Source organism: Protomyctophum bolini (assembly GCF_963924005.1).
Source record: "Protomyctophum bolini genome assembly, chromosome: 18".
Taxonomy (NCBI): Eukaryota; Metazoa; Chordata; class Actinopteri; order Myctophiformes; family Myctophidae; genus Protomyctophum; species Protomyctophum bolini.
Genome location: NC_137879.1, coordinates 21,448,006 through 21,456,729, shown reverse-complemented (window position 1 = coordinate 21,456,729; position 8,724 = coordinate 21,448,006).

Sequence of the window (8,724 nt, the reverse complement as noted above, 5' to 3'; positions counted from 1 at the left end):
TATAGGGATAGAGGAGTAATAAGCAGCAAGAACGTTTTCCTTCCAGACAGGAGGCGACACTGTGACAGAAACGGCACTAATGAAAATTAACCTACTATTAAATTAACAAAAGTCTGTCATCATCAATTTCTCTCCGCAGTAGGTTGACCAATCAATTTGAATTTGCACATGGATATTGACCACTGGCATATATGCAGGGAGAGAGGAAGCAAATGCATCACTTTCCCCAAAAGTAATCTTAGCATTCTTGTCACCAGCTAAGGGATCTGTACTCGGCTATGGGGTCTGTAGTCACATCGCCGTCCTATGGCCTGGAATCTGGACGTGTGGTTTCATTGGTTGTTGGTTGGTAGTCTTACGACCAGTTGTGACCTGGCATCATTGCGTATGCACTAGTGCATAGTGTATGAGTAGACACTAAGTAACGGTAACGAACACAATCTGGTATTTATTCCCATCCCATGAGAATACACAGAATATATTGATTCTTGATTCTTCTCCTTCTTGAATCTATGTAGAAGCATCTACTACACCTACTACACTGAGTCAAGTCATAATGTAATTGTATCACTGTTAATCACTGTTACAGGCTCAAAGGGCTTAACGTAGATTACCTTTATTGGCAGGGGTTAATTAACTACACGGCCACATTTAACAAAGAAAACAAAATGACATCCCATCATTAGACCCTTAGTGGGACATGGACAAACTCGAAAGGAAACGAAAGGAAGAAACCTCGGGAAGGATCACAAAAGAGGGGACCCTCTTCAGGGGAACATAGGAATGCAAGAGGTGCCGAGGCCAGTGGGCAAAATCCAAATGCAAAACAAACAAAAAAGCTAAACTATTATCTGTCGACAATTACAATGATGGTACTTATATACACAATCGTATATGCAAGTACTAATAGTATATTAATAATAAGTCTGTCAGCCTACTGTCTGTCCCTCCATAAATAAATAATAAAACGAATGTGAAATGTGAATGTGAATGTGAAATGAGTAGATGCATGTTCAACATAGGTGGCACAGGCAGGAATAAAACCGCTATGCTGGATTTCTGATCTACCCATTGAGTTGTACTGGACCACAGCAGTGGCCAGCGCTAGGGTATGTAGACAGTCACACCCACTGACCAAGGGAAAGGAACAAAAGGTCACACTTTCACTGTAGACAATACAAGTCTATATTCACATCCAATGATCTGCCTGCCACCCACAGCCTCCATCTCTCGTCCACAGTCTCAATCACTGACTTGAAGGACATTCCCTGTCCCTTCTGAACAGAGTTGAACAACTGTCCCTGCTCTCCATGGGGGTCAGGATTGGCCGTGGCCACCCAAGGGGTCAGAGTTCACAGTGCATTCCAACACCAGGGTCATCTTTGGCCATCTGACCCTCACACACAAGAAGGCTATTCTCAGACTAATGAGGGTAAACGGAGGAATAATCTGTTATGGGTGTCCTATAATGGACGCATGTACTATGAATGATGGAACTAAATTACTCATTATTGGGCAAATGGTCGAAGGTGAAACCCATTTTTCTGTGACATGAGTATATATCATATGCAATCATGCCCTGCTGAGCATGAACATATGACGTGTTCTTATTATTAGTATTGTTTCCATCAGTCAAAATAATACAACATCGATATAATGTAGATACGGCATATCGCACAAATATTGAATTTCAAATTAGGTATATATTTAAAATAAAACTGACTGGATAAAACATCCGATCATATTATGGTTATGGGAAGCGCTTAGCCTGGTGCTCCTGTGACAGAGGGGTCATCTAAAGTACAAGTGTCCTGTCAGCCAGACATACCCGAGGATGACACTCTATCACTCTCTCTCCGAGCATCACTTTATGAACATGTCAGGCATTCTGTCTATGTGTTTATTTCCCTGTCTATCTCTATCCGTATTGGTCAAACCGATCTCAGTTACAACTACAACACACAAGTGTGTGCATAATGTATACTGAGGCACTACATTGGGGAAGAAAACAAGCACAAGATGAACCCATGGGCCATGGCACAGTGCTGAGTGAGACACGTCTGGGCAATCTTGAGGTCACTATGCAAACAGAAACTTCCAAAGTAAAATGAAGTCAAAGACGAGAACATAAAAAAAGTCCAAACTAACTAAGCTCTCTCTCCATCGCGCTGTTCTCTATTCATTATAACCAGAGCTTGTTTGAATGCATGCCAAATCATAGAGCCTCAGTTTAATATGAGGCCTCTCTCCAGTGACAAGCCACTCTCTAATTATGAGAGAGTACTTGGCGCTAGCTGCAACAGACGCATTCCTCCACTGAGCCGAAGAGGATTTGCACCCGCGTTTCCTTTCTAATTAGCTGATCAAAAGAGGAAAGTAAACATGTGCCGTACAGTAATTACAAATCACTGGGAATAAAACCAAATTCCTGTGTTACGTGCCGGTGTCTTGCACTCCATTTGAAAGGCCTCCTGATGACAGCTTTTGTAATGAATTTTGCCTCTCATTGATTCCACCATATGTTCAGCACGGGGCTAGTTCAGTGGGGTTTTGTCGAGTTTCGCAGTGAAGATTTCTGCCAGTCTGTCGAGGCTTCAAAGGGGAAAGAAACTCAGAAAGAGAGAAATAAAATTTGTAGGGAAAGGGCCAGATGAATACTGAACTTTATTAACTCATTAAGATCTGGGGCCGATTCTAGTGCCTTCTAAATCAGTAGTTCTCAAACTGTTTTGTGTGAAGGACCCCCTAAATTGAGATATACGTATATGGCCATGGATCCCACCCATCTGAAAAAGATTGAGCCAGGGACTCATTTTCGATATTTTTCAAAAATCTAAAAAATAAATAGCAGATGTACAATTCGCACCGTGGCAGCTTGTATATCTGATATATTTGAGAACCACAGTTCTAAACTAATGTTTTGGTTGAGTTTTCTGACAAACAAATGATGCTACTGTATATACGTATATAGCTGAAACAAATGCTACTGTATATACATATATAGTTAAAACAAAAGATGACACATAGCTTTCCTGGCTTTAATGGATCTATATGCTTTGTTCATGATGAAAATTAGTTTTGATTTGATTTGTTGCCGAAGAGTTGGTAACCCAATAAAACGTTTTTTGCATCGTGACTATGAGCTGTGCGACCTCTCCTTCCTATTTTCAAGTTTGTCTCCCGTGGTCAGCACCTCCCCACTATTTACGCTCCTAACTTTTTGTTTGTTATGATAAAATACCACACGTTCTTTCTACTCAGTCTGTCTCATATAGGAGGGCTGTGGGCAGTTCAGAAACCCATCCACCAGTGACATCATCATTAGGCAGGTTGTTTTAAAACAAGATTTTAAAATAAAATATTTAGATTTGTATTATCGTGAGAACGATGGCTTTCATTTTCGCATTGCAACGTTTCAGGAACAGAAAGCCTGCCGTTTCTATTAGCTTCTTTGGATTCCCCATCGATGATGTCACTGGTGGACGGATTTCTGAACTGCCCACAGCCCTCCTATGAGACACAGTCACAGACCGAGTAGAAATAAATTGTGCTATTTTATCATAACATTAGTGAGGACCAATTATATGAACATAGCTTGAAAAGTGGTGAAGTGGTCCTTTTATGTTTTATCCTTTGATACTGAGAGCGCTGGGGTGGGTAAAAGAGCAAGAGAAGCTCTGCAGACAGCTTTGCCTTGGGGAGGGTCATTAACACTTAATGATGCTGACCTCACAGTAGATGTCTATGGATGACCCTTTGACCTCCCTACTGCATATTAAAGCTCTCCCTCCCAAGTGACCCAAGTCCCTAACCAGCTTAATGCTTAGAGACAGGGAAGTTGTCCTATTGGGGATATACAGTTATTAAAGTCAATTGCCTATGACAACTAAAACTGTGCCGGTATGAAAAACATACATTCTGATGATCTAAAAGAATAACAAATGTTAAATAAATAAATACATAAAAATGCGTTTCGTCATCACCACTCATGACTCATGACTCAAATCAGTCAATTTTGTTTATTAAATGCTCCTCCACAGAGAGCAGCAGTGAACATAGCAGATGCTTCAAATTAAGTGTATACTGCATGTACAGTATACACATTTATATTTCCAATGATTCTATACACCCAGCACCCCCCAAACTCTCCAAAGGGTAAATTAGATGCCAGTCCACCTAGCAGATGTCTAGGGAGTCAGGTCTCCTCGTGTGTATTGGGCTACTTCTCTTAAAAAAAGTCACTGAGGGTCGGATCAGATGGAGTCTCCAGTTCCCTCCTGCTGCTGCTGACGCTGAGAAGATGATGTGGCGTCTTGGGGGGGGCGCGATCGTCTTACAGCTGCTCAGGTTCATCTAAAGCAAATGATCGATGTACAACGACCAAAGACAACTTCTCTCTTCCGGGTAGAAAAGTGATCTCCCCCTTAAAACGTTCAAATGCCTTCTCTGTACTTTGTGACCTTTTTTGGTTGTCGTCATCTTATGAAACAAACCGCGTGAGGAGCGATGAGCAGCTTGCAAGACCCTGGCAGTGACAGATGCTTCAGGCCATCAGATGCTGGCTCTGTGTTTTTCTCTCTCTGAATGTTATCCCTTTGGTATGAGGGGGAAGGATGGATCATCGTGCTACATTATCTCCAGTGATTACCGGGAGCAGATCGGAGACAATGTCCTCTTCCTGTGTACTGGTGGGAGAAGAGGCTGCAGTTAATTCCCACATTGGACTCTGAAGAGATGAGAACATAATATCACATCTCTGCCCTCGTGGGGGTGAGGTGGGCTGGGGGGGGTCGGGCAGAGGGAGCAGAGGAGCAGATCACCTCCCCGAGTCTCATTATTTAATATCAGAGCGCTTTGCAGAGAGAGGCTGCCGAGAGGTCAGAGATTTATGGCCAGCGTTCAATAAGGGCTGTGTCACAGCACGCACGAGAACACGAACACCCGCGCGCACATGTCTTGGACAGTGCGATGTAGGCATGTTAATGTAGATGTACATGGCAAGACAGACAGAGTGGGACACAGAGTGAAAGAGAGAGAGAAATAGAGAGTTGGAAAATGGCATAAAATCTGAGGGAAAGAGAAAGACCTGGGGGAGAGACTCCAGTGTCCAGCTTAAGTGAGGATCCAAAGAAAATGTAAGATCCGAAACATGAGTTTTCTGTTGTTTGCTCTTCCTTAACACTTAAATACTATAAAGATCCCACATTGGGAAAAGACCATCCACTGTACTGTAACTACTAACAGATTAAAATGTGCTTTATGAATCAAAAGTGCAAAATCTCAGCATACTGACAACTAATCAACATAATTTATCTCTAAAAAATATCACATTTGTCCAAACATGGACATAATTTGGAAATATTATTTGTCATCCTGAGACAAATACCCTGACTAAACCCAGTACATCACGTTGACATGCTGTACTTTGGGGATTAAGATGAACCATAAACTGATTTGTCATTGTATTTATGCCATTTCTCCAAATGATTACATTAGCACACATCACATGTTAAAGCACTCGAAAGCAAATCAGTACAATGATTTTGCCCATTCATTTTATTTATTTGACAAACCACTGCACTGATGTCACCAATATACAGTAGCCTACATACCTTGTGGTCAACAGGGGAAATCTCATACAACAGTAGGCATACAGTACTGGCCTGGCACGCATACCTAAGACTAAAAGGCCAAGAAAAATGCATTGTAACTACTCATGAATGCTTATAAAGGTGGTGGAGGCTTATAAGTACACAAAGGTTGTTTCAAATAGACCTTTATACTTTAAGATTAAGTTAGATGAAGTTGTCTTAGGGACACAAAAAGAGAGAACCCTTTCCTACAAAAACGTAAAATAATCGTATCGCAGAGATTTAAATTCATCGTGAAATTGAATCAGCTTTTGTTGAGCTGCAATTTCAGTACCACTTAAAGCCTGTACTTGATTAAACGGACCTGTAAAGAGTGCATTTGGTACACCCTTATTTCACACTACACAAATAGATTCGCCAAAAATAGTAGATCCACAAGCTACAACGAGTTGTAGATCAGCTAATTTTAGCAAACGTTCCCCCCAGAATAGGGATGCTGGGGGAAAATGCAAATATCTACCTAGCCTATATCTACCAGTAAGATGGCCTAAAGGGCGAGGTCGCGCTGAAACAACAGTTCTGGGAACGCCCATTTTTGTTTGTTTGCTTTTATTGACGTTTTCGAGCCGGGTAGGGCGTAAAATGTGTGCTAATTAGTAAGGCAGGCGGGCCTGGCTTTACATCGAGAGGAAGGACGGAAAGGATCAACATATGGAATGTCAGAACCAGTCAGCTCCATATATGGAGATTTAAGGGTTTGATGAGGTCAGATCAACATGGTGTCCGACTGTCCGTGAGGTCAGATGTAGAGTTGCTGGGCGGCTCCATATATCGCAACTAGTTAGCCTATGCTGTTAGGTTCCCAGGACGAGAACCAGGACCATACATTCTGTAAGCCAGGGGCCATAATATACTCCATACACTGTACGCAGGCATCCATTGTGCCAGAGACATGTGCAATCAGACACTTCACACTCGCGGGGATCGATGCAGAGCTTGGATGACCATAATCTTCCCACTATCTGACAGACTGATACTAAGACACAGGTAATAGAGCACGTCGTAACCAGCACATGCACAGCCTTCGGAAGCGTGATCAATAAAGAGCTAAAAGAACAGGTAATATGATATTGATGGACCTGCAAAAGAAAGGGATTGAGGAGGGTGAGCAGATGCATGTTAGTCTGTATGTTTCAGTATCTCTCCCTGTGTGTGTGTGTGTGTGTGTGTGTGTGTGTGTGTGTGTGTGTGTGTGTGTGTGTGTGTGTGTGTGTGTGTGTGTGTGTGTGTGTGTGTGTGGGTGGGTGTGTGTGTGTGTGTGTGTCTTTTTACTACAAGCAAATGTGTCTTCACACAACACAACACACCAATGCATTCATACCAGCCAAGTGCTCAGCCACAGCTATAACCCAGAGTTCATCAATCTGATTGGAAATCGATAAGATGGACATTATGTTGTCAGTATGAATACTCCATTGGCACTTACTCAAGAGAGGGTCACTACATTGTATGGCTCTCTTAAAATAAAAATAAAAGATGGAAAATGTGTCCCTGTGACCAGTACTGACTGCCTACTGTATGTGTTGACACGATGGTCAAACTGCCTCGCTGATATGATGGTTCTGGGTATACAGTGCCACTGTGGGAACATATAACATATCTTGGTGTTGGTGATGTTGCTTTGTGCTATATGTGTTTTTCTGTTGGAACAGACTGAAAATGAATATCTCTGAGGGGATAATAAAGACTATTATTAGTGGTCAAGCCCAAAGGGCCCAATATGGTAGTCTGTAGAGGGCCGTGAGGATCCCTCAGGAACTGAAGCTCACACACTGACCAATCACAATTTGCATCCTCACTTTTCGTCTTCACTTTTCTGCCCTCACTTTTGTCTTCAATGTTTGTGTTTCAATTTACACAAACCCGGAAAGCTGGGCATAGGAGGGGCTAACGCCCCTCAAAAACTAACCTCAGCTCAGAAGTCACAGAAATGAGCAGGTTCGGGCTGACCTAGAGCTTGGGTAGAATCCACATGGGCAATCCCATTTGTGATGATTTGACTGGCTGAGCACGGAATGTGATGATGTATGATGATATGTAGGTATAAGCCTATACTATAAAATTGGGATTGTTATTTTAAAACTAAATGAGGGTTTTACTGCTGTGTAGCCTTTCTCTATGTAGAAATCTAGATCAAGCCAGTCGGTCTTGAAGGATTAAAGAGGTCATAGTGACATCCTTTCTAAATGTATAGTTATTCCGGAATGGTCATGGAAGCCAAAAGCCAGAGCAGAATAACAGAGGCACAGCAGTGGTGGTCCAAAGTAGACAGTAAAGGGAGAAAGTGTCCCAGATATAAACATGGGAAGATGAGCCCCATGACAACCATTTTAAAGTTGGACACAGAGACGATGACTGGACAGAAGGGTCAAATTTAAATGACCAAACATAACACCACCCACAGTCAGAGAGGGTGAAGGTGACTGTGTAATGCATTTTGGTCCAAGAAAAAATCTCAAATAGCTTGACACACAGAAATGTGACTGAAACGGTGGCACCTCTGGTCTAGTACGGAGGACCAAATATACCGGACCAGACAGCGCACTTGCTCTGATGGAGCCGTTAGGGGTTGGTCAATGCTGTAGGTCTCTAAACTAACCTGTCAGATCCCTGGCCTGACAGCTGATTTAAGACCACTGCCATTGCCCAGTGACCTCTCCCACCCACCAAGCACCATGCTCTCACCACGATAGCATCTTTACAAGCCATGTCATTCTTTAATTACTCTTTATTAGTCAAGTAGTTGCTACTGTACCCAAGAACATTCAAACTGAAGGTTTCAATTCCAGGTGGTCTCACCACATTGAGAACACGCATCTGAATTACTCATAAAGAAAAATGATGATGTTCATAATATGAACATCATCATTTTTAAGGAATTAGTTTTGCATGTTACGCAGCGACAACTCGGCATTAACTGATTAACACAACACTACCGACAAAGTACACTGACACACAGGACTCATAGTGTGACTAAAAGTTGGCGAACATACAGTATAGAATAAATTAGACAGCAGACACTGAGTCAAGTTACAGCCTGATTTGAACTCAGTAAAATGTACTGACATACATG